At 44.2% G+C, this 27,911-nt stretch overlaps 1 long non-coding RNA gene across 1 annotated transcript; it reads right to left on the minus strand.

Annotated features, from left to right (window-relative positions):
- LOC115081068 lies at nt 1–27,911 on the minus strand. Its single transcript, XR_003853726.1, has 4 exons — nt 27,853–27,911; nt 27,559–27,741; nt 10,839–10,932; nt 1–60 (listed from the first exon to the last, which is right to left on the minus strand). It is a non-coding gene; the product is annotated as an uncharacterized LOC115081068 (long non-coding RNA).

The raw sequence follows: 27,911 nt of genomic DNA on the forward strand, positions 1-27,911 counted from the left end.
AGCAGAATGGTCAAGGAGCAGGCCGAGGTCAGTTCCAGAGAGACAGTCCGAGGGTACTACCTGGGGAGACAGGACAGACAGACGCTGGAACAGAAGGACACTGGAACAGGAGGATGCTGGACAAGGCTAGAACAGTAGGACACTGGAACATGGCTGGAACAAGGCTGGAACAAGACTGTGAACGCGGAGGCAAACTAGTACACTTACAGTGCCGACCTGATTGCCAAGGCAAGGAAGTGCAGTCAGGAACTTCCATACATCATACGTTCAATCAGGACGCGCCGCGGAGCTAAGACCTGCGCCTGGCCCTACAAGAAGCCAGGCGGTCCGCGCGCACGTAGGGGCGTGGCCAACGCCACTGAGGACACTGAATTTCGGCGTGAGGCCTGGTGCGCAGTGGAAGGCCCAGCGACCACCGCCGCGGGACGCCGAGACCTGGAGGAGCTAGCAAGGTGAGCAGGCCCATGTGCGGGCCAAGTACGGATGGGGCGCGCAACATAAATTGGGGTCCGCGAGTAACTTTGAGTAAGGAAAGATCATGCTGGGAAATTATGGGGCAGGGCATGCAAATAAGTTGCTATTTTAAAACCTGCCAAAGTGACCAGTGGATGGGTTTTACTTGTGTATGTTTACTTTTGCTCAATATCTGGTGTAAGTGATCGTAATCATTGTTAAAGTGAAACATTGACTGGGTAGAGGGTGTGGGTGCAATGGGGAGGACATCAGGTTGAAGAACCAGGAGGGTCTTCATGAGCTCTAGATGGACTGGGTGAACTGGTAGATAGACTAATTGGTAAAACTGGTTATTTCATCGCCGCTCGCATGTTATAAAATACTCTGACTTGCGTACGTAAAAGCCAATGTATGGGGTAAAAGCGTCAAATTAACATGACTAAAATCGACATGCATATCCTTTTAAAACTGGAAATTCATATATGCGGGTATATGATTTGCACATACTTATCCGGCTAATTTCCAACTTATTCGGTTAACTAGCACCTTTCCCACTACTTAGCCAAAATTTGAACTTGAACAGATTGGAACTTATTTGGATAAGCAGCAGCAGCAGCAGAATGCTTAGCTGGATTAATGTGCTACAAGTTTGTGTAGGACTTTGAAATTTGCCTGTAGGTCATTCCTGATGCAGTTTTATTCAAAACACGGTTCATGTCGGGGGACCATTTCTTCTGCATTATAAAGCATTATGGCGTGTAACTTCCTTATGGAATGTTAAAATGGACCTCTGAAACATCTAAATCATTGGACAATGTGATTTGTTACCATTCCTCTCTGCCATTTGTGACTGTGTTGATCTGTTTTCCCCCCTCTCCTTCCTGCAGTGTTTAATTCTAACCATCGTGATTTCTGGCACTATTATGTATCACAGAAAACATTGAGTAAATTTGCTCACCTCCACCCCAAGCTAATCTCAGGAGAAGAAAGAGCCAAATGTTCCCAATTATGCAGAGGAGAAATGGAAGGGTAAGGTTAGGGCACTGAGTGATGGGATGTCACTGGCAATGGTTTGTTTAGCAACTATTTTCATTTTCATCGCACCATTCAATAGTTTTATACCATATCATAAATTACAACTAAATGATAATTATTAATGTGTCTTTTCTTATTATGGCAACATAATGTATTATGCAGCTGAAAGTTACTTTATCAAGAGGTATTGGCTATTTACTATAGATTAGTAGAAAAGCTTGTCAAAAATGATGTGGTAAAATGGACTGGAAAATGTACCCTCAGTCCTGTAATGACCCCATCTCCTGCTTCAGTACACACTCAGTCTTGTCAGCCACTAAAGCCTTCCCTGATGAGCCTCCCCACCCTATACGGCCCTCACTCCCAATATACACTTCCAATATACACCCCATCTCAAACTCACCATTCAGTAAACGTTTCCAACCGCTCAGGCATCAGTACCCGGCATCTGGTTAGGCCTGAGCATTGGGCCTGGGTCTTGGCCCTGGCCAGGTCAAGCCCCAGGCATGGGGACTACGCCTCAAAGCATCAGTACTTTGGGCCTTGCTTAGTGCCTAGGGCAATGTCATAAAAAGTCTGCACTGGAACAGAGAGCAGGCCCTCGAGGAGCGAGTACCTGGTTCCAGGGAAGCAGTACTGTGGAATAGATGGTAGTTGTACTCACAGATGGAAACTGTTAGTGAAGTCCTCCAAGTAGAAAGGGTTGTAGATGCAGGCAGCGACTCAGGGAACATGGGCCCTCGAGGAGCGAGTACCGGTTTCCTGATAGCACCTGAAAGAAGCAGAAGAGGCCCCCGAGGAGCAGGTATCCCGCTAGCAATAAGAGTTCCAGATAACACTGGAGTGGCAGAGCAGCTTCGGTACAGAGAGTGAATCCCATCCGTAGAATTCCGAGGGTAGCTAATTCGATTAGCTAGCAAAAGTAGTAGGCTTAAATATCCGGGCAGCGTGACATCATCTCAGGGGGACGCCCCCGAGGTTTGCGCCAACGAGGAAATAAAGATGAGAGCAGCGCATGTGTGCGCGCCCTATGGTACCTTGGAGGAGCATGGCGGGAAGCAGCACCAAAGCCGGTACGGGGATGCCGGAGAGGTCAGCAGACAGATGCCATGGCAGCCAGTAGTCTGAGGTGAGTGGGAGGAGCCGCAAGAAGAAGGAGATAGGCAGGGTGAAGCCATCATAGACTGACAGTCGCAACAGAACCATAACACAAACATAAAACAACATTAGCTATACCTGCACATATGCACCAAGGTCAAAGATAAAATACAGTGTTCAGATGTAACTCATAGGCTTAGAATGGGAAAAAAATTGTTTTTGAATAAGGCTCTGTGGCAGAATGCCCTACAGAAACCCTTAGAACATCTTAATAGACCAGTTCCAGGAGTCTGGGACTGGTCCACCTTAATACAGGGCATTCTGGGTCTAGGGTGTCTCCTCTGAGCAAAAATAAAGTGTAGGCTCAGAGGAGAGCAAGAGAGGCTCTGGGGAAGAAAAAGAAATGGCAGATCCATTTACATACTGCTTGGTGGAAGTGTTTGGTCAGAAGTATTGCTGAGGTAAGCTGCTTAATTGTACCATTGTCTGTATAATAAAAATATGCAAGAGAAAACTGGAGTCCAGACTGTAATCTGTCCTCCAGCCAGCCATATACTGCTGCTCTGGAGTCAGGAGTGGGATGTTCTATACTAAGCGACTCCACAGGCAGAATTAAATGGCAACAGCTGGTTGCGGACCTACAGGAAGTTGCAACAGAGGTGACCCAATTGGAGGTGGAGCTGAGACAAGTCACCAGCGAGAACCTTATGGTAGTGAGTGAACTGAAAAAACTGCCAGCTTGCCCAAAGTGAAGACCAAGCCTAGCCAGGATTATCCTGGAGAGTGGCCTAAGGACAGCCCTGAAAATGGGCCAGAGAACCCAGAAACTGCTCCACTGAAACAGATAGTAGAGAAAACCCCAGAAAGGCAAGGACAGTTCCATGCATGACAAGAGAAGGGAATTTGTGATGGGTCTGGGCTGTATGGATTTCTATGGGAGGATAGGAGACCCATGCATGGTTGCAAACAAAAGAGCAACACCCCTCTAGTATGGCTAACCCACTCACCGAGGGTGATATGACACTGGAAGCCAAGGGGATAAACCCAGAACGAGAGGGCAACATTGAGGCAGTGGTAAAGGTCTGGAGCCCAGAGGTCCAACAGGTGGAGGAGAAGCCAGATCAGTTTTGGAAAAATTGGACTACTAGCCATCAATAAGAAAAAGAGACTAAGGAAACCAGGACTGATGAGAAAATTGAGTTTTTTGAAATCCAGCCTGGAGAGGACAAGATGCCAGTAGTGACTGGGGAAATGGACATTCCGGGGAATTCTGCCAGCCTAACCAGAGTGTGGTGCCCAAAGGCTTGAGGGGGTGTAAGAAAGCTTCATCTAAAAGCCCAAAAGATTGGGAGAGGGGTACCTTGGTAGAGGAGGAGGTTACCCTTCATAAAAGGAATCCCCAGCAGGTATTGCGCAAGGTATTCCTTGGTTTGGAACCCTGAATCTTAAGGTAGGTGGGGATTAAAATGGGAACGAGATTGTGCCACGGTGAGACAGGACCCAAGGGTAAGCCTAGCGGGATCCTACACTGGGGCACAGCCCTGGTAGGGGTAGATGTTCAATTGGGTAGGATTGAGTTGAGGGGGAGGGTATGTCACAGAGTGCCCTACAGAAAACCTCAAAACACCTTAATAGTCCAGTCCCATCTGTTTGGGCTCCATCCACCTTAACACATGGCATTCTGGGTCCAGGGTGACTCCTCTGAGCAGGAATAAAACACAGCCTCACAGGAGAGCAAGAGAGGCCCTGGAGAAGACGAGGAGACGGCAGCTCCATTTAAATACTGCTTGGTTGGTAAGGAGTATTGCTGAGGTAAGCTGCTTCTTCATACCATTGTGAGTGTGTATAATAAAAGTGTGCAAGAGAAAACTGGAGTCCAGACTGTGATATGTCCTCCAGCCAGCCATAGACCGCTCATGCTCTGTGACAGGCTCATTGTGTGGAGTGAAGATATTTTGAAATAGATCAGAAAGTATATAAAATGTACACACTTTGGATGATCAATGGTAGAATGAGCAACAATGCTTTTGATGCAAAGAACACGTCTGACAAAACTGTATCAGTTGGTGTCCTTGAACCCCAGTTAGAATTTGTTAATGTTTGTTAATGTTCACAGGCTATCAGAGTGTTCAGTAAGACTGATTCATGCACCAGATATGCACAACACTAAAATCTGTAAATCACATGGCGTCTGTTTTTTCATCAGCTTAGCAATGCAAATACAATATGTCAGAAAGAAGGTGCAATCACACAGGCCTTGATTCCACCACATCTGGATGCTTGTAAAATATCAGGCACAAGACTATTTTAGGTGGTCACGCAGGGAATAAACAAGCTGCTTTCTAGTTCAGAAGTTGTGCCGAAGGGGGGCTGCATATCTGGGGTGTCCTTGGGTCATGCATCTGACCAGGAAATACATTATGGCACTTCAGTTTATTTGACTCCTTCTTATAACCACTTTTTGGATGTGTAACTCTTTGCATGACATTATGCTCATCTAGACTACAGGTAGGAGGATATTACTGAGCAAGCCCCAACTACTGATGTCAGCACAGAGGACAGATACTAGTTAAAACATCTGCCTATGCAGGATTATTATTATTACTAATTTCTACCTGTAGCTCAGACATGATATCACAGCAAATTGGCCAAAAGCAAGGCAGCTTCGCACATACATATGCAGATATTTTTTTCTTTACTGTAAAAGAAATTCTTAAAACTACCTACTTATGCTTAAACTACTTTTTACTGATTTCTGCCAAAAATCATCACTAGAAGGTTTAAAAAAAAAACAAAAAAAAATCAGAATAAAAATAGATTATGTTTGGGGCAGATTGCAGGAAAGCATCAGCCCAGGAGATTTTTTCAAAACCGGCCCATGTGCTATGTGACTCCCACACATTCTTTCTTTACAGCTTATGCTTCAATTGCTCCCCAAACCCTTGAGAGATGCATCATGTGTCCTGGAGCCTGGCAGACATGAGTCAAAAGATCTCCAACATACATTTCACAGTTTTCTTAAATAACTACCGGTAAGTAGTAGAGCACACCTTAGTTCAGGGGTGAGCAAACAGAACTGCAGTCTCCCTTCCATCCGTCTATGCAATTGGTTGGCCCCCACAAGTTTGGCTTCATCTCTCACATATAGATAGATCAACATCTATCTCCTGGAATCCTGAACTGGTGGTGAAATGTCTTCCCAACCAGTCAGGTAATGAAACAACCACACTGCCAGCCAGGGGACAGCCATAGACACAAATGCTCGGTAGCACAGGTTTTCAGATTGAGGAAACTTTATTGGCACACGGGTGCATGTGTGCACTCTCTCAGGCATAGGTAGCCATGTGCATGCACTGCCTGTGTCAGAGAGAGTGAGACTGTCTGTGTGGTTCCGAGTGTGTGTGTGTGTGTCTCTCTCTCTCTGAGATACCCATGCACTCACACTCTCAGACACACATATGTTGCTGATCCCTGTTCTATGTAAGACAACTTTGTCACTGTTTTTATGGTTGCAATGTAAACCGGAGTGATAATTAACTCTGTTATTTGAACTTCGGTATAGAAAAGTAATTAATTAATTAATAAATAAATAAATAAATAAATAAATAAATAAATGTGTTGCTTCTTATGATGTAAAGTTGTTGCTTGCTGATAGCCTTTTCCCAGCCTGCAGCAACACCCTCTCTTTCCCATTCCCAGTCCCTCTGCATTTCACTCTCCAGGAGACTCACTGCTTGTTCCAGAGCCCTGCTCAGAGTTCAGCCCAGCCTACTCGCACAGAAGCCTTACCTTCAGCTGCTGCACAGGCACTTCCCCCTGGCTCACCCCCCTCCCTCTTTATGACTGTAGCTAGCCTCCACTTCTCTGGCCCCCTACCCCATTTCTACTGACCGCGTGCTACAGATTCTGCTGCTTTTTTCTAGCTTCTGCTCTGCCCTCAGGAGAGAGGGGACCAGTAGCGATCCATGCTGTTCTTCTGGGGCTTTAAGAAAAGATGTTTACATGCTGGCCAAGAATGGGGAGAGCTACTGACCCAAAGCAGCACAGCCCAGAGGTGGAGTGTTGCTTTCCCACTTGGAGCCAGTGCAGCTAAGACCGGTGCAAGGATATTTTAAGGAGGGGGACGTCTGACCATTATTTGCTTTTACTGCTTGGATGGGACCTCCTTACCCTAGGGTAACCTGCAGGGAGCAGCATTTAGACACCTTGCTGGCAGACTGGATGGGCCACCATGGTCTTTATCTGCTGTCATTCCAGGCCCTGCTTCTGCCCTCCTCCCCCCCCCCCCAAATTAAAAATTATGCATTTATAACAGATTTGACATAAAAAAAAAAGGACATTCAAATTACAGTCTTCTGAGGTAAAAAGTCACATGTATATTATATTTACATGCACTGCTATGGTGCCAGCCAGAAATCCCCACAAAAAAGCAAAGGAGATATGAGGAACTCATATGGTATTAGACCTAATATCATGCTTGTTTGGTGTGGGCTTGATCCTCAGAAAGCCATAAGTAAACAGAATTACAATTACAATAGATTATATTAAGCCTTCCATACCTAAACATCACTAACTGGCCACACTCAAACAGTATCAGCCTTAAAGGCAACATTACAAATATTACACCAGGCCCTAGTTGCGTTCGTGCCTGCTCTTGCCCTCGTTCCACCCTCTCTACCTCTGAGGCGACTCCCTTCGGGTCTGAAGGACAGTTGCTGCCGTGGCTTCTCCTCGCCGTTTCTTCCCAGAATCCCCAGGCTGACCTGACGCTGCGGATCCGCCATGTTCTTGATGACGTAGGGCGCGCGCGCTCCAAAGTTTGTACCAGCAAGGGCGCTGTCATCTGCCATCGGCCCAAGCATTCACCATTTTACATTAGAGTGCTCATCTCTCACACTTCAAGAGCTGAGTACAACATACTGCTACCTTGCAGTCTAACCCTCAACTGTTGCTACCATCTCCTTCCTCAGGAACTGTATATAACCAATTGCTACTTCTTAGCAGGAACCATACAGATGGCCAATACCTCCCTTCTGGGGAACTTTCATATATCAGGTTGCTACTGTGTGCGGAGATCCATAATAGATACTAACTCCTCCCCTCAGGAAGAACAGATTTTATATGGTTGCTGACTTCTCCCCTCTGGGGAGCAACTCCATAACAGTTTGCCAACAGAGTCGCTAACAGATCTCTAGCTCCTCCCCTCTGGGGGAGCAAAGCTCAACAGGATTGCTGACTCCTAGCAGAACCTTTAACAGATTGCTAACTCCGCAGTCTAACTCACAACAGCCCTTAAATACCAATATATTTCCTATTAAGAAAACAGAACAAGCCAAGCTGCTAAGATCCCCAGACAGAAACTGCCTGCTACCAGAATACCCCACCTCAGTCATAACGGTGTCATGAGTGGTTCTCAATACCTCTAGTAAAGAGGCATATGATGAAACAAAATCCAAATTGAAATGAAACTGAATGGCATCAGAAGCCCCTGATAAGGGGCCAGAGATAGAGTTCGGTCTGGAGTATGTACAGAAGCCAATTACATACAAAACTGGAATATTTTTGAGAAGCAGATGCTGAATATCTGGCTAATCAGTCCAAATTACTCATTTCCTGAATGTATTTATTTATTTAAACTTCTATTTCACTACTTCCTCAATGTTCAAAGCAGATTACATAACACATACACAATTATTAAAACGGAACAATAAAAACACACATAAAATATAAATAATACAATACACTAAAGAACAAAGAAGCTGATCATTTTAGAGGACATTGATCAAACAGAATATTTCTGTGCAAATAGTCTTGCCTTCAATTGCTTCCTAAAGCACAAATAAATCTTGCTCATCACAGAGATTTAAAGGAAACGAATTCCACAAATGAAAAGCAGCAATACTAAAAAAACTTGTCCTTGTTTCTTGCAAGCAATACTGACTTAAAGAAGGGGTCATTAAAAGAGCTTGGGAAGATGGCCTTAAAGCACGCAATGGTACACACCAGTTCAATTTTTCCTTTAGACTAAAGTCAAGATAAATTGATGTATGCACCAAAGTCATTAGCTTAAACTGCACACAGGCAGAAACTGGAAGCCAATGCAAGTCTTGCATATATGGGGATATGCCTGTACCCCAGTGCAGGCCAAATAGTATACGTAGGGCTGCATTTTGGACTAATTGTAACACATGAAGCAAATAATTGGCCATATTCATATATAGAGAATTGCAATAATCAAGGTGGGTGAGTACAATCACCTGCACCACTGTTCTGAAATCCTCTCTTGACAAGATCATACGCAATGGTCTAAGCATTCTTAGCTTATAAAAAGCAATCCTAGCAACTTTGTTGACTTGTGACTTAAGTGAAAGCTCAAGTATAATACCTAAGTTTCTAAACCCACTCGACAATTCAACTGCGAAACCACAATGAAGAAAACATATTAGCAGAAATCACCAGAGGTTTGTTCTTCCCAAGCCACAAAACAGAGGGTTTTTCACAGTTAAGAAAAAGACCATATGGATTTAACCAGCTTGTTACTGGCGAAATAGATCAATTAAAGTTTTGATATGGGAATTCAGCTATTTTCACACTGGGAATATAAAATTGGACGTTGTCTGCAAAAGATTTAAAAGGCAAACCAAGTGACAACAACATTTTTTGTTAGAGGTTGCATAATTTACAGAATCAGAGTTAAAGAGGAGGGTCCAGTTTGCACAGCAATGATGATTTGTGGAGCACATCCTAGAAATAATGACCCCCTCGTTGCCCTCCTTCACCTGATGTACAATGCACAGTAATGATCAATATATACAGATTCCCATGTATGGTGAATTGGCCCCTTAATTATTAGCAGTAGTCATTTCCATTTCTTTTTTTTTTTTTTTTACTCATTTCTTTTTTGTGGATGTGAATACGTTACTTATGAAAGTTATCAGATAAGAACTGGGTACTGCATTGGCATTATTAACCATCCCACACTGTTCCTCTGCTAGGCCTTAATTCTACACAGGAACATTTAAGTGTGAGAAAAAAAAATAGCTCAGTTTCCATGCCCGTGACAGGAAGGAAATCAGACATACTATGATAGGTATTTTGGAAAACAATATGTTTTCAACATTTTTTTTTTTATTATACCTTTTACTTTTAATGCACGATGAAAGAGGGCTCCAACTAAGGTGTGTCAGTGGATTCAACTGAGATGCAATCATGGACTTGTCACAACTGGCGAACAGAGCTATTAGCATTCTAGATATTCAATTATTTTCTGCACCCCAGAGAATACATTGCTTAACCAAATTGTTACTGATAACAGGAAAGAGATTCAAGCTGTTGGAATTTCCCTTCCTCCCCCATTTGTAATATTTGCTGTTTATACCAATCAGCTTTGACAAGAGACAGAGAAGCATTTCATATACTAGTCTATTTCTTTTTCTTTCACTTTTAAAAGTCCACTTTAGTGTATCAGCATTTAAAATGGCGTTTTAAAAAAAACCCAGATAAGAATGAGCTCTATGTGTCTGGAAGAGCAAATAGTCTGCAAAATTTTCATACTGGTAACTAATAATTGGATGGAGGAGGTTATTATCTAATTGAATTCAATTCTTTCTATTCATGTACGTGAATGATGATAACATCTAATAATGCAATAAAAACGTATCCTTTTCCAATGTCTCTGATGCTCTTTTGGTGGCAATTATTTTATACAGTACATTTGTTTTTCTTCTTTTCCTTCTCTTGGCAGCCAGTCTCACAATTTACTGGCAGAGAACTGCTGTTGTATCTTTAATACTAATATTTTATTAATATATACAAGTAACACCACCAGCACCACCACACACGCCCTTTGTTAGAGGTTATCTTTGGGTACTGCAGGGGTGCAAAATGTTGTGCGTCCCGGCTGCGTGGGTGCCGCGACCGGGCCTGCTCACCTCACGCTGACCTCGACTAGCTCCGGTCTCGCTGCTGCTGCCAGCTCCCGCCATCCCCGTCGCTCACCACGGCCCTCTCCGGTTTCCTCCACGCCGCAGGCCTCGCAGCGGAGCTCCCGTCAGGGCTCCGCGTCTTTGGCCGTCTCGGCCCCACTCCTAGGCACTTGCACGGCCGACGTGTTCCAATTTAAAGGGCCAAGCACAGGAACACCGATGGGGCACAGATTTATGACATCACTTGAAAGTCCTATATATAGTGAGGCCCTGTCCCCAGGACTTCGCCTTGGCAATCGGGTCAACACCGTGGTGTAGTAAGCTTACCTATCCTGTATTCCATGTGTCTCCTTGTTCCAGCGTCTCTTTGTTCCATCGTCTCCGTGTGTTCCTGTATCCTCACTCAGGTAGTACCAAATGGCTGTTAGAACATGTTACAACAAATATAAATACAAATCAAACCATAATTGCAACTTAAAAACATTCTAACGTAAACAAATATAAACCAAAATTAAATGACACATAAGCAATATACACAAAATAAATGCAACTAAATAATAGACCCAAATCACCCTAAAAAAAACTGACCCACCCTCTCTGTTGCAAGAAGTCCCTCAAAAAGCTCCCCATATATCATCCAACCTTGCTCCTAAGATCTTGTTCCCAAAGCAGGTATCGTTACTCATTCATCCATATTACAAAGCTTGTAGCATGCCTTCCCTGAGCACTCTCTTAGTTTTCTTTCAGATAACTATTTTTTCAGTGGGCTAGTATGGTCATCTCCTTTTACGTTTGAAATATGGAAGTTGTCACATTTTAGCACATTCCCCTGAAGTTCAGATTGCTTTAGGAATGGCTCATATCTCACCTAAAATTGATTTTCCAAGCAAATGAACCATCCTAAATTATTTAAAGTGTTCCTCCCTACTGTCATTGTTTTCCAGCATGTTAGGATTATCACGGTATCCTGTGAGTTTGTGCCCAATAATCAGTGGGGCAGGTAAGATAGGACGAGCATAAACACTCTGCCCCAAGGGCACTCATGTGATCTACAGAAAGGATTTGAAAATAAAAGCTTGAGATGTTCCAAGTTTAGCAGTGTCACATGCGCATCATATGTCTAGAATGATTTATTTCAACAATTTGAATGGCCTTTCAATTAAGAATGGTTTGTCCTGACATATTTTAAGAGTATACTGTGCATGTATAATTAGGAACGATTTCATAACACAAAGCACAGCCATTCTTTGACTTCCTGATATTCAGCTCTTACAATACTGAGGCTGCATTCCAGAAAACTAACCAATCTTTTTTTTTATCCCTATTCATGCACAATTCAAGATGATGTAATGTCAGGTTAAATATCAACTGCACCTTTCTATTCATGAAACTTTGACCCAAATGCCTAAGGAATCCATCAGGAGCTGACAATACATGAAAGAAATGAAAAACCTTAACTAGCTTACCGGTTGGCCATCTTTCCAGATACAACTATGAAAAAGGAAATGCATTCATACATGGTCAATGAATTATAAGTGAGCTAATTTTGGATTGAATTAAAAATATACATTTTAGATTCTCTCTCCCCCTAATTGTTTTTGACCATCTGACATATGAGAATCATCAGATACCAGCTGTGTTTGAAACAAGAAATTTGGAAGTCATTATTGACCATGGAATAACTTTGAAAGCCCATGTTAGGAAAGTAACACAATCAGCTTTTTATAAACTGAAAATGTTATGACCGCTTAAAAAGTTGCTTTCTTTTGAGTCTTTTAGGACAGTTCTGCAAGCACTGTTATCTGTTCAAATCGACTACTGTAGTACCTTGCTTATTGGTATGCTGTGTAATCTCATTAGAGCTATACAAGTGTTGCAGGAAGCTTCAGCTCACCTATTAATGGGTATCCATGTGGACAAACATATTAATCCTACATTAAGCAGGCTCAATGGTCCAAGCACCAGTCCAAGTACAGATTCCTGAGGCACTTCACTGTTTACCTTTTTCCACTGAGAAAACTAGCCATTTAATCCTACTCTCTGTTTCCTATCTATTAACCAGTTTGCAATCCACAAAAAGACATTGCCTCCTATTCCATGACTTTTTAGTTTTCTTAGAAGCCTCTCATGGGGAACTTTGTCAAACGCCTTCTGAAAATCCAAACACATAACATCTACCTGTTCACCTTTATCCACATGTTTATTCACCCCTTCAAAGAAAGTAGCAGATTTGTGAGGCAAGACTTCCCTTGGGTAAATCTATGCTGACTGTATCCCAATAAACCATGTCTATCTATATATTATGTGATTTTATTCTTTATAATAGTTTCCACAATTTTTTCCGTCATTGAAGTCAGGCTCATCAGTCTACAGTTTCCCAGATCACTTATGCAGCCCTTTTTAAATATTGGGTTACATTGGCCACCTTCCAGTCTTCAGATACAACGGATAATTTTAGTGATAGGTTACAAATTACTTGTAATTGGTCTGAAATTTCATTTTTTTAGTTCCTTCAGAACCCTGGGGTGTATACCATCTGGTCTAGATGATTTACTACTTTTCAGTTTGTCAATCTGTTTTGCGTGCCGTCTGAGGTAGACCCACGGCACGGCCCCCTCACTTTTCTACAGTGACTCCAGCTTCTGGTTCCTCCTCACTGGTGGCGGTGGGTCGTCAGCTCCGTCCTCGGACCTCCCCCAGTGCCTCCGGCCCTGCCACAGTCTCTGGCGTTCCCGGTCCTGCTACCACTTCTCATCAAGCCTCTCCGTGTGGCCCGTGGAGAAACGCTGCTACTCGTGCCACGCTCACACCATTGATCCTTACGTAGGGACTATGGCGGAAACCTAGCTGTGGCCCCAGATGATTACGTCAACCTAGCTACATTATTTAAGCTCAGGCTCCGCTCCCTAGTGTCGCCTTTGCAACAGGTCTCCTCGCTGGTCGAGTACTCGTTGCTTCCTAGAGATTCGTCTCATCCCTGCGTCTCATCCTCGTTGTTCTTGGTTCCTGACTCTTCATTCCTACCTTGTTCATTCCTCGGATTGATTACACAGACTTTGACTTTGCTTTGCCTGACTTCGCTATTGACTCTCTCCAAGCCCGGACCTTCGCTTCACCTGACCATGCCATTGACTCCAAGCCCTGACCTCCGCTTCACCTGACTACGCTACAGCCTATCTCCAGACCCAGACCTTTGCTTTGGCTGACTACGCTACTGCTGTTGTGTCCATCGGATCCCGATGCCCTCTCTCCGCCCTCCTTAACTCTTTGGCGCCTCCCTCTTCGTCTGCGGGAAGATTGGCTGCCGCGACGTTCTTCTGCCGAAGTCCTCCAGTGTCCCCAGACCAGCTGGATGCTGTAAACCGCCATGTTTCCTGGAGGTCTAGGGGCACGCGTGCGCGGCGCAGCCCCGACTGAAGTACTGGAGATGGCGTGAACCTCGGGGGCATCCCCCGAAGATGACATCACCCGCAATGGATATATAAGGTCTTAGAATTGCTATCACATCGAGTTAGCAAGGGTTACTCTACCTAATAGGGATGTGAATCGTGTCCTTGATCGTCTTAACGATCGATTTCGGCTGGGAGGGGGAGGGAATCGTATTGTTGCCGTTTGGGGGGGTAAAATATCGTGAAAAATCGTTAAAAATCGTTAAAAATCGAAAAATCGAAAAATCGAAAAACCGGCACATTAAAACCCCCTAAAACCCACCCCGACCCTTTAAATTAAATCCCCCACCCTCCCGAACCCCCCCCCAAATAACTTAAATAACCTGCGGGTCCAGCGGCGGTCCGGAACGGCAGCGGTCCGGAACGGGCTCCTGCTCCTGAATCTTGTCGTCTTCAGCCGGCGCCATTTTCCAAACTGGCGCCGAAAAATGGCGGCGGCCATAGACGAAAAAGATTGGACGGCAGGAGGTCCTTCCGGACCCCCGCTGGACTTTTGGCAAGTCTCGTGGGGGTCAGGAGGCCCCCCACAAGCTGGCCAAAAGTTCCTGGAGGTCCAGCGGGGGTCAGGGAGCGATTTCCCGCCGCGAATCGTTTTCGTACGGAAAATGGCGCCGGCAGGAGATCGACTGCAGGAGGTCGTTCAGCGAGGCGCCGGAACCCTCGCTGAACGACCTCCTGCAGTCGATCTCCTGCCGGCGCCATTTTCCATACGGAAAATGGCGCCGGCCATACGCGTATGGCCGGCGCCATTTTCCGTACGAAAACGATTCGCGGCGGGAAATCGCTCCCTGACCCCCGCTGGACCTCCAGGAACTTTTGGCCAGCTTGTGGGGGGCCTCCTGACCCCCACGAGACTTGCCAAAAGTCCAGCGGGGGTCCGGAAGGACCTCCTGCCGTCCAATCTTTTTCGTCTATGGCCGCCGCCATTTTTCGGCGCCATTTTGGAAAATGGCGCCGGCTGAAGACGACAAGATTCAGGAGCAGGAGCCCGTTCCGGACCGCTGCCGTTCCGGACCGCCGCTGGACCCGCAGGTTATTTAAGTTATTGGGGGGGTGGGGGATTTAATTTAAAGGGTCGGGGGTGGGTTTTAGGGGGTTTTAGTGTGCCGGCTCACGATTCTAACGATTTATAACGATAAATCGTTAGAATCTGTGTTGTATTGTGTTCCATAACGGTTTAAGACGATATTAAAATTATCGGACGATAATTTTAATCGTCCTAAAACGATTCACATCCCTACTACCTAAGCTACTCTGCCTCCTCGGACTTACTAGGGGTACCCGCTCTTCGGGGGCCTCGCTCTATCCTTTGTTTTTCAGGTGACAGTCTGGAACCGGTACTCGCTCCTCAAGGGCCCTCGTTCCCAGACTTACTCGGTACTCTCTTCTGCCTGGAAGTCATCACTACCAACTACATCAGTGAGTTATCATCGCTCTCTCAGAGCTTTCCCTGGAACCAGGTACTCACTCCTCGAGGGCCTATACATTCCAGCTCCTGGGCTTCTATGAGACATTGTGTGAGTGTTACATCTGGTTCAGGACATGAACTCTGCATATCCTGCCTACTCACTATATTTCAGTTTTTCTACAGCTCAGCCTCCAAGGATCGCTGTTCCAGTATCTGAGGGACTGCAGCCCAGCCGGGCATTCCAGCTCACTACTGCCTCCTCTGGTGGTTCAGTATACTGTCTAATAAAAGAGCTAGTGTGTGTCTGTCTCCATACTCTGAGCCTGACCTGTGGTCCCTCTCGGGATCTTCCCCTGGGGGTGTGGTCATCTGCCACTGGTCCAAGGATCCACCCACAACTCTCCTAAATAACAAACAGTTTGCTAATCCCAAGCAGACTGTTAACTCCGAACTGAACAACTGCCTATCTTCAGACCCAGACCTCTGCTTCATCCGACTATGCTATTGCCTATCTCCAGACCCATAACTTTGCTTCGCCTGACTATGCTACTGCCTATCTCCAGACCCAGACCTCTGCTTTGCCTGATTATGCTTTTGACCATCTCCGTGATCAGACCTCTGCCTTGCCACTGCCTTCAGATTGCTGCCAGCCCTGACTCAAGCCTACCCTTGGATGCCTCTTCAACTTACTCCCTGGACATGGTTTCTTCAGGCTTTGACCTGCTTTTGCTCGAGCCAGGGGCGGATTGACCTATTGGGGGATCGGGCTTCCCCCGGTGGGCCGGTCACTCCTGTCACATGATTTTTTTTTTTTTTAAATTATAAAGTTTCCAGGCTTCCAGCCAAAGTATTAGGGGGCGCCGCAAGCAGTGGTATCCTGAGGGGAGCCAATGCCCCCGGGCGCAGGGAGGCTCATGCGGCCGCCAGTGACACTCATGTAGTAGGCAGATCGGCAGGGCTGTGGTGGAGCTCACGTCACCACGGCCCGAAGAAAAAGATCACGTTTAAACGCGCTGATGCTCCTCCTCCTTCCTGCCCGCACAGTCCCGGAAGTAAACGTTGCTGGAGCCACGTGGGCAGGAAGGAGGAGAAGCATCAGCGCATGTAGAAGAGGAGCAGCACTTGCACTTACGGGCCGCCGCGAATCATCTCAGCGGCCAGAGAAGAGGAAGAGGCTCGGTAGCAGGGCCACTGCGGCCCGAGAAGAGGAAGAGGCCTGGTAGCAGGGCCGCTGCAGCCAGAGAAGAGGAAGAGGCCTGGTAGCAGGGCCGCTGCAGAGCCCATCCTGCGGCGACCCGCAAAGAGGAGGCCCAGAGGTGAGAGAGAGGCTGAGGGTCTGTAGAGTGTGTATGTGTGCGTGCATGAGATGAGTTGAGAGACTGTGTGTGGGAGTGAGGACCTGAATGTTTGCAGAGACAGCATGTAAGAGCCTCTATGTGTGTGAGAGAGTCAGCAAGTGACAGGGGGAGCCTGTGCTTGAGCAAGACAGCATGTGGAAGTAAGAGAGAGCCTGTGTGTGAGAGTCAGACAGCATGTGGGAGTGAGAGTCAGATAGACAGCATGTGCCAGTGACAGACTGTGTGTATGAATGATTGTATGAGAGAGAGCATGTGACAGTGAGAGCCTGTGTGTGTGTGAGAGAGAGAAATGCATGTGAGAATGAGAACCTGACTGTGTGTTTGAGGGAAGAAGATGGAGAGAAAAAAAAAGATAATATAAAAGGAATTGGGAAAAAAAAATAAGAAAGGGAAGGTGGGGAAAAAAAGCCTGTGACCAACCGATTAGAAAACTAAGATCAGCCAGCAAAGGTAAAATAAAAAAATAAAATTACTTTTTAGTGATTGGCACATGTAATCTTTGGGAATGTGCAAGAATAGTACTTTCTCTATGCGGATCTCACAATGTACGAGATCAGCATGGAGAAAGTGGAAGCCCACGTGGCCTGCACAGAGGAGGCAGCAGGATGGGCTTCAGTGTCAGTAGCAGCAATCGGCGCCTCCCCAATAGCCATGTGGCAGCAGTGACAGTGGCAGCAGAGGAATGAGAGAAGTTCTGAGGTTGCTGGCAAAAGAAAGATAGAGGGATCTGCCTTTAGTGTGTGCATGTGTATGAATGGGACTCTGCCTAGGAGTGTGATGCATGGGTGCCTGCCTGGGGGGTCTGTGTGTGTGAAAATGAATGTGTGCATGCCTGGGGGATGGGGAGGGAGTGTGAGAAAATGAATGGGAGCCTGCGTGTGCGTGTGTGTGTGTGTGAGCCAGTGAGTGTGAGAGCATGAGTGTGTATGAGAAAATCCAAGGGAGTAAGAGTTTGTGTGTGTGGACGGGGAGAGAGTGTCTTAGAGCCTGTCAGTGAGAGCGAGAAGTTATGGTGGGTATAAGAGCATGAATGTGTATGTATGTGACAGTATATGTGTGAGAGAGAATGTTCATGTGAGTATGTGTGAGAGAGATAGGATAACCTAATCCTCGACAATGTCAGGGTGACTGGAAATCAAGAGCTCCCACAGAAGGGGACAGCAGGGGCTTTTTAAAATCCTTATTAGTTTTAATTATTGAATGTTATTTGATATATGTGCTGTTTTGAAATATTTTATTAGTGTTTGGGATATTGTAAAAAATGTATATGAATTTAATTAATAGAAATTCTATTTATCAATAGTTTTAAAATATTCTTTTATTATGGTTTTACTATTATAACTGATGCTTTGTTTCTTTATTTTATTTGTTTTAAGAGGAATGGTGGTTCTATTTTTCTATTGTTAATACATGGAGTCTGGCTTCTTGGAGTTTCCATTTCAGTTTTTGTCATTTGTGCTCCTTCATTTTGTATTCTGTATTTGGTGAGAGTTTGTGTTCTGCATGCAAAGACTGAGATGAAGCATTCTTTTAGCATGTGGTTTCTCTGTAGGGATCTGTGTAGTAGCTTGGCCTGTTCTGTTTTCCTGATAGGAGGTGTATTGATATTTTAGATTCTGGTGTAATATTTCTGGTATTCTTTTTTCATAGGTGGGGTTGTTATTCTTTGAGTGTTGGCAGATAGTACTGTGTTGATATGGGAGGACCATGCCGAAATATAGGGATGTGTACATATATATGTAAATTATATGTGAATTATATTGTATATGTAATTGGGTACCCATGGGCCAGTATGGAGAAAAATCCCCGGGCCACTATTTTCCTTCAATCCGCCCCTGGCTCGAGCGCCCTCTGTCTGCCTCCGTTCCATTGGTGCCCGAGTTTCCAGGGCATTACCCAGTCCAGAGTAAGACTGTACCATCTCTCACCTGCTGTCTATGGGCTGAACCAACACTCACTTCGAATACACACAGAGGCCCACCTAAGTCCTGTCTGTCCCGGCACCCAAAAGCTCAACCCACGGAGAACGAGGGCTGGTGTAGGTGAAGCTCCAGTGGCCTCTGTCTATCAGTCCACTCCGCCTGCCGACGATGGGGACCCGTAGGTTCTTACCTATGGGTTGCATCAACCCCACCTCAGCCCAAGGGTCCATCTCCGACACAACAACATCTTCCAGGTTCACCATGATTCAGTTCAGTTCATCTGAATCATCACCCATGAAAACTCTCTAGAACGGGTATTTTCCCAACATCCTCGTCAGCAAACACTGAAGCAAAGAATTAATTTAATCTTTCCATGATGGCCATATATTCCCCAAGTGCCCCTTTAACTCCTTGATCATCTAATAGTCCAACGGACTCCCTTGCAGGTTTCCTGTTTCAGATATAATTTTTAAAGTTTTCATTATGAGTTTTTGTTGCTATGGCTAATTTCTTTTCAAATTCTCTTTTAGCCTGTCTTATCAACGTTTTACATTTAGCTAGCTAATGCTTATGCTTTTTCCTTTTTTCTACTGATGGATCATTCTTCCAATTTTTGAGGGAAGATCTTTTGGCTACAATAGCCTCTTTCACCTCACCTTTTAACCATGCTGGCAATTGTTTGGTTTTCACAATTTGTTGACTGCCCTTCATTAAAAAACTATAAGCTTACTACTACACAAGCTCAAGCCTTTTCCTTTTCAGGATGTGCCCTCTGGAATAGTATCCCAGAAAAATTACATGGGGAAATAGGTATAAACATTTTTAGAAAAAAAGATTAAAGTACTATACTTGCAGAGGCTTTTTCTTAATATCTTATTACTCTGTTTTAATTGATTTATTTGTTTGTATTTGTTTTATTGTACTACATATTTTATATTATGAATGTTAAGTTTGTAATCCACCCTGTACATTCTATGGAGACAGCAGAATACAAATATGTTTAGCTAAATAAACTCAACAGCAAATCTTACATTTTATAATATTAATACCTAATTCAAAGAAAGTCTTAAAAAAACAGATAATAGCTATCACAATATTAAAAAAATGAGTGTTTTATTCCAAATTCATGTATTTATCAAGGATTCTATTGTGAAATAAATAAAAATCACTTTCTGCACCTTTAAAATGTTTTTTAAGCAATTGCACCTAGTAGGCTTTAATAAAGTGTATATAGAGGATTTTAGAACAATATTGCAACTGCTGATCTTTGCAGGCACAGATTACTGCAACTCTTTACTGTTAAGGGTATCTGCATTTACCCTATGACCTCTCCAATTATTACAAAATGCCGCAGCTCGACTTCTTTCAGAACAAAAAAAGTATGACTACATCACCCCAATTCTTGTCGCCCTGCATTGGCCTCCAATCCAAGCAAGAATCCAGTATAAAATCTTAATGCTGATACACAAGCTAGTTAATACTACAGTTATACCATGGGTGGGTGCTTTGCTGTGCATTTATACACCATCTAGAACTTTGCAATCATAAAACAGAGGTCTTCTGGAAGTTCCAGCAATCCGGTATTTTCATATTGGACAAGTCAGAGACCGGGTCTTTTCTATAGGCCCAGCCTTATGAAACACCCTGCTTGAGCAACTGAGAATGCTAACAGACATAAAGGCAATTAAGAGAGCCTTAAAAACCTGGCTGGCTATACACACTGGAATTTTGTAATTGAGATTGCATTTGTATAATAAATTAAGGCGCAGAGCTTATGACAGTAATTTAATGCTGTCCTTCTTCAGGTATATTGTTTATGTGATTTCATTTTATTGATTTTGTTTTCCTGTAAATGCATAAGTAACAATTTATTGTATATGTTATCCTCTGTAAACCGCTACAATTTCAGAGAGTAGCAGTATATAAGTCTATTAAAATAAATAAATAAATAAATGGCATATTTGATGCAGTGAAAAGCTCAAGGACAAGAGGTCATGAAGCTGAAGGGAGGCAAACTCAAAAGGAATGTGAAAAAATGTATTGACCCTAAAAATGTGATGGATGTGAAGAACATACTTCCAGCAGAGGTGGTAGAAGCCAAAGCAATGGCCAAATTTAAGTATAGGTGGGACAGGCTTCAAGAGACCTGAGTGATGAGAGAAGTGGGTAAAGACAACAGATTGATTCAGATCTATGACAGCATAGTAAAAAGGCACAAATTGGCAGGCTAGGTAAACCAAGTGGTCCACATTTTCCAACATCTTCTTTGTTTGCACCGGGAGTAGATGTCTTTGCCATTGTAAATTAGCTTGTGATGCAAGTTAGGCTTTAAACATTAAAACTGAGAACATTTAAAGACAGAAACATATTAAAGGGACTAATGCAATACTACAGACCCTTCTCTGTTTCAAGCTTTACCCTCACACCCTTGCCGCCAAGAATCCTCTGCTCTTATTCCATGCTTTCTTTAATTCTGTCACTATTTTGGCCTCCACTGCCATTGCAAGGAAGTTGTTCCCTGTATCCATCACACTTTTTTAGAACACATATTTCCTTGTATTAGTCCTGAATCTCTCACTTTGAATCTTATTGTTGCGTCGGAGGTGGACCCTTGGGACGAGGTGGAGTTGATGCAACCCGTAGGTATGGACCTACGGGTCCCCACCATCGGCAGGTGGAGTGGGCTGATAGGCAGAGGCCGCTGGAGCTTCACCTATACCAGCCCTTGTTCCCCTCAGGTTGAGTCTTTGGATGCCGGAGCGGCAGGACTTAGGTGGGCCTCGAGATAGAATAGCAAGAAAAGTTGGTTCAGCCCAGAGACAGCAGGCGAGGGATGATGCAGTCCTACTCTGGACAGGGTAAGGTTCTGGAAACTCAGGCACCAATGAATAAAGGCAGACTGAGGGTGCTCGAGCAAAGGTAGGCCGAAGCCTGATAAGTCCACGTCCAGGGAGTAGGCAGAAGAAGCATCCAATGGTAGGCTTGAGTCAGGGCCAGTGGCAATCCAAGGGCTGTGGCAAGCGATGCTGAGGTCTGATCACGGAGATAGTCAATAGCGTAGTCAATCAAAGCTGAGGTCTGATCACGGAGAAGTCAATAGTGTAGTCGGAAAAAGCGAAGGTCAGGGTCTGGAGATAGGCAATACGTGGTCAGGCGAAGCAGAGGTCTGGGTCTGGAGATAGGCTGTAGCATAGTCAGGCGAAGCGGAGATCTGGGTCTGGAGATGGGCTGTAGCGTAGTCAGGCGAAGCAAAGTCAAAGTCCGTGTAATCAATCCGAAGCATAGGCAAGGCAGGAACAAGGAAACAGGAACCAGGAACAACAAGGATCAGGAACATAGAGTAGAGACGAATCTCTTAGCAGCAACGAATACTCGACCAGCGAGGAGACCTGTTACAAAGGCAATGCTATAGAGCGAGGCCTGAGCTTAAATACTATGAAGAGGTTGATGTCTTCATCCGGGACCGCGGCCAGGTTCCCGCCGCGGTCCCTACATAAGGATCACCGATGTGTGTGCCTAGGGAGGGGCGTGGCACGGATAGTGGCATCTTTCTGCGGGCCATGCGGAGAGGCCCGATGAGCAGTATCATCATGACCTGGAATGCTGGGTTCTGTGGCAGAGCCAGAGGCAACGGAGGAGACCTGAGGTCGGAGCTGGCAGCCCACCGCCGCTAGTGAGGAGGAACCAGAGGCTGGAGTCCTTGTGGAAAGGTGAGGGGGCTGTGCCGTGGGTCTGCCACAGACGGCACGCGTAACACTTATAGTGCTATCTCCTATTCTAGAACTTTTTTTTTCCATTGGAAAATGTTTGCTTCTTTACATTATTTCTGCTTTTGAGATATGTGAATGTCTCTGTTATAAACCTTCTTCTAGTATTTATATATTTCTGTCATTTCATAGAATTAATGGTGCAGATTCCGATCCCCTTTTGATAGCCCTTCGCTGGACTGCCTCTAATCTATGAATATCCTCTTGAAAATAAGGCTTCTCTATACACCATATAAGGTTTCAAAAATGACCTATATAGGGATTTTATCACCTCCTTTTTCTATTAGTAAAATTTCTTAATCTTCACAATAGAATTCTTCTGGTTCTTACCACTGCCTTTTCATGTCTTTTTGGTTTTTTTGCTAACTTGAAATTATTGTATATGATCATCCTGACATCTCAGTACTTCACTCCCTATCATATAGTGTTCTCTTTTAATTCTGAACTTCAAAGAGGATACAGTAGGCATGTACCTAGGGAAGTTGCCAAACTCAGGGAGCACCTGCTTCTACCAAGTGGCCTTCTGTTTGACGAAACGCTGCTGCTCGGTGAGAAGCTACTCGGACAAATGTGCCTCTTGATTGTGGCAGAGAGAGAGAGAGAGAAAGAGAGAGAAACCTGGCATCTTCAGAGGGGGATACCTCCTCTTACCCCTTCCCTCCAAATCTTCAGAGGAAGAGAACCCCCTGCCTCTTCCTCCCATCTAGGGATGTAAATATGACCCTCATCCCAGATTCATGGCTCTATTTTTTGCACTAAATGTTACTTGTCTATCACTTAACTGGCCGGAAATTTCCCTACTCTTTCATATTCACCCTTCACCAGTCTCATGGAACAACACCAGTAACCAAAGGTCAATTGAACAGATCAATCAGCAGACTAACCAGAATTCTCTGAGCTCCTTCAATATTAAGTGTATACACTACTGTCACTTCCACTACTACTAACTTTTTTAACTTATCCTTTAACGAGATCAGACTTACTGGCTTGCAGTTAACAACTTACTCACATTTTCCACATTTATGAAAAGTGACAATGGGGTCTGCTCACTAAGCTGCATTTGAGCTACCAGAGGCCTTAATGTGTATTAAAACAGCTTTAACAGGGGTTAAATGCATTAGTGCGTCTTAAGAACATAAGAACATAAGAACATGCCATACTGGGTCAGACCAAGGGTCCATCAAGCCAGGTATCCTATTTCTAACAGTGGCCAATCCAGGCCATAATAACCTGGCAAGTACCCAAAAACTAAGTCTATTCCATGTTACAGTTGCTAGTAATAGCGATGGTTACTATCTAAGTCAACTTAATTGATAGCAGGTAATGGACTTCTCCTCCAAGAACTTATCCAATCCTTTTTTAAACACAGATATACTAACTGCACTAACCACATCTTCTGGCAACAAATTCCAGATTTAATTGTGCGTTGAGTGAAAAAGAACTTTCTCCGATTAGTTTTAAATGTGCCACACGCTAACTTCATGGAGTGCCCCCTAGTCTTTCTATTACCTGAAAGAGTAAATAACCGATTCACATCTACCCGTTCTAGACCTCTCATGATTTTAAACATCTCTATCATATCCCCCCTCAGCCATCTCTTCTCCAAGCTGAAAAGTCCTAACCTCTCTAGTCTTTCCTCATAGGGGAGCTGTTCCATTCCCCTTATCATTTTGGTCGCCCTTCTCTGTACCTTCTCCATCGCAACTATATCTTTTTTCAATTTCAGAATTAGCATAGCTTAATTCTGAAATTGCTTCCCACACTGAAATTCAATGAGCTTATTTTCATGCAAAATCATAAGCTGTGTGAATGTTGCTGCTGAGTAAAAGTTAACTGCAGCTCAGTCATGGGCATGCGAGCACATGGGCTCGTCCCCAGCCATCCCGATCCATTTAAGTGCAAGGGGTACGAACCCCCAAGTTAGGAAGCCCAACCCCCACCCCTCGCAGATGACTAAAGGGGCTAAAAGCCCGAACTTAGCACCTCCCCCTGCAATCAAAGCCCTCCCAGAAACACATTAAATCCCTCCAGAGAACCCCCCCACCATGCAAATTGACAAGTACTACCCCCCCTGTATAATCCAACCCCCCCCAGCCAAACATTTACAAAAGATGTTCTCTGCTTCCAGCCCCCATCACCACTAGGAAGCCCCCTCCCCCAGTTCACAAAAGGGCAGGTGTCTCCCCTGCCCCCCTGCTTCCCAGCCCCATCAGTGCCAAAATCTAAAATGTCTCCGGCTGACTCACGGCTCCCACTTGCCCTGCAAGTGTACTGGGGATGGTCAGGTGGGGGGGGGGGGGGGGTCAGGACTTTCCGATTTGCACTTTAGGGGGCCTTTTCATAAAAAAAGTGCAAGTGGGAGTAGCTTTGCTGCCAGGCAGGTGTTAAGTTAGAGCTTCAGGCTCCATTAGCCATCTGTGTCAGTGGTGGGGTTTGTGTTGGGGAGGTGGGGGGGGGGGTGCTCTTTGTAATTCAGGAGTTTATGCCCTTTGCACTTTCACAGCCCAGGGTGGCTGGACTCATGTTTACCCACTACCAGGCATGTGCTGGTAACATCCATGCATTCCCAGCTGAGGGACGAGCACCCTGCTACAGTATTCTCAAAATTGTGGTACTCACATACCACAGTAAAGGGAATAGCACAGGGATTAACCCATGCTAAACATGGTTTTCACACAGTTTAGCAAATAGGCACCAATATCATCTAACTTTCAGTCCTCTGGAACTACCCAGTCTTCATAAAACTGAAAACAAAACTGAGACATTCCTAGAACCTATCTAAACTGTTTTAATATCACAGGGTATACCTTGTCTGGTCCTATTACCTTGTCCACTTTCAGTTTTGCTAGTTGCATGCAAACCCTCTCCTCCATAAATGGAGTGGTATCTATCCCTTTATCATATTCATCCCTGCCGTATAGCTTTGGTCCTTCTTTAACCCCCTTCTTTAGTGTATAATAAACTAAAGTATTTGTTCAGTATTACTACTTTTTTCTGTCGATCACTATTTATTTATTTATTTTTATTTATTTATTTATTTATTTAAGTTTTTTATATACCAACATTCAAGACAATAGTCCCATCATGCTGGTTCACATGAAACAGGAGTGCAAAGTAAACTTAAACTTGAACAATAGTGCGGAAAAAGCAGTTACATGTAACAAGGAAAAATAGAACTTGGAGTAAGAATGCTTTGGCACTTTTGAAATCCATCTTCAGTGGCCCAGTTACCTGAATATTCAGTGACACTTCAGCCAAATAAGGCTGCGATTGAATATACAATGGGTAAAGTTACCCAGGTGACTGTAGAAGAGTGTTGTCCCTAACCATAATCCCCAGGCTACATTTATCATCCAGATATCGCCAATATTCAGGGCTAACCCGCATAACTTTTACCCACACCACAGAGCATCCCCACCCAGCCTCTTTCTATCCAGGTAAATTTAACTTAGGTAAGAAGTTTAAATTTATCTGCTCAAACAGGAATTTTCAAACTTGGGATTCGTCTGGGTAACTCAGAAAGTAACCGGGACACACATTTTTCAATATCGACCATCTTGGTTTTTATTTGTGTCTATTTTTTCCTTCTGTTTTTGCCTTTACTTTACTAACTTTCATGCTTCCCTCAGCTATTACAGATATTTTTCACTGTCCTCTTTCTGAGATGCCCTGAATCCTTTCAATGAAAATTAAAATGGCTACTAAAAAGGTCAGTGGTCTTCATTCTAAAGCATATGGGGATAGACTTCAAGATCTACACATGTATACCCTAGAGGAAAAGCGAGATAGGGGAGATATGATAGAGACAGTCAAATATCTCAAAGGTTTTCCATGCACAAGATGTGAGCCTTTTTCAATAGAATGAGGGGTGAAAGGGCGGTAGACTCAGGAGTAACCTTAGGGAATATTTCTTTCTAGAGAGGGTGGTGGATGGGTGGAACAGCCTCCCAGTGGAGACAAAAACAGTATCTGAATTTAAGAGAGCTTGGGATAACTACAGGGGATCTCTGAGGAAGTGATGAGAATTATGATAAATTAATTGGATGGATGGGCAGACTGGATGGGCCACATGGTCTTTTTCTGCTGTCATGTTTCTATGTTTCCTTTTTACTTATATTCTCAGTTTCCTTTTTTGATAGCAATTTTGGTCTCTTTCTTCACTTACTTTTATTATTTTTTTTCCTAGTATAAAGATGTATTTCCTTTACAGTTATTTCTTTTAGTTCCTACTTCAGCTCTGGAGGTCCAGCAAGTTTTTAGGTGAGGCACCGTGGTCCAGAATTTGTAGCTGTTTGACTGAGATGACCGTCTTCTAAAGGCTATCATCATCATCGTTTATTTATGATCATGCTTTTGCACCAATAGAGCTCAAAGCGTGTGACATGGAGCTACTTTACAAAGAAAGAGAATTGAACTATATAGAAACATGGCTGACCTGCACAGATCTGGAATTACAACAGAACAGTAAAAATTAGCATTAGGCTATAATATATAGTTTAATAACAGACTTATGGGTGCAGGCTTTCCTATATAGTTCGAGATCCACTGGCAAATCAGAGTGGGAGATCTTCTTTCAGTTTGTGGGAATTAAATGGGGGGGGGGGGCTGAGGAGACAGACATTCATTCCCAGGTTTGAGAAGAGGTTGCAGTCATAGGCTTTTATAAACAGCCAGTGATTTCTTGGATGTGAGCAGATGAGGGGCAAGTCTGTTGTCACCTGGAAGTGCGTACCAGAGGGTGGGGGCTAATCCTGTAAATGTTCTTTTTCTGGTGGTTGAGAGTTTCAGTTCTCTGTGAGCTGGCACAGCCAAGTGTACAGGGTGGGGGATGTGTAAGCGGAGAGTTGGCTACACAGATAGGCAGGTGCTAGGCCTCTGAGAGCTTTGAATGTGAGGATCAAAGTTTTGAACACTGTCTGGCAAACAGGGTTGCCAGGTTTTCATGAAAGAACAAGCACTTTTTTCCCAAAAAAACAAGCCCCAAAAAAGTCCAAAACACGTGAAATTGAAACACCAATGTCTGTGAGTCGCATAGATGACAAAGGAGCTGAATTTTTTACATGTTTCTCCGTTTTAGCATGTTACAGAAGGTCTGCATGATGCGCACGAATTTCGCATTTACAAAATTTGCACATAGCCTTACTCTCATTGCCGACAACAGGCTGAATCCATGCTTTTAGTTCCCGTTCCTCTTCCCATGCTTTGCAGTATGTTTTACTGTACTTAGCCCAGTTCTTTACTTTAGCTATAGTAGATCAAAAAAGTAGTATAGCAGCCAAGGACGGAAACAGTAGATATGGACAGGCTTTCTTACAGAGGTGATCTTCTGCAGGGAGAAGAAATGAAAGAAAAAAAAAGCAAAATTAGATGAAAGCAAAAGTGGTATAGAACAAATAAAAAAAATAGCATTACAAGTTTCCATGTCACATTTTTTTACCTGTAGTCAGCAGGTATGGACAAGCTTTCTTTTTGTCAAAATAAGGATTTTTTATAAAG

Source organism: Rhinatrema bivittatum, chromosome 1 (genome assembly GCF_901001135.1).
Source record: "Rhinatrema bivittatum chromosome 1, aRhiBiv1.1, whole genome shotgun sequence".
In the NCBI taxonomy this organism is placed as follows: domain Eukaryota; kingdom Metazoa; phylum Chordata; class Amphibia; order Gymnophiona; family Rhinatrematidae; genus Rhinatrema; species Rhinatrema bivittatum.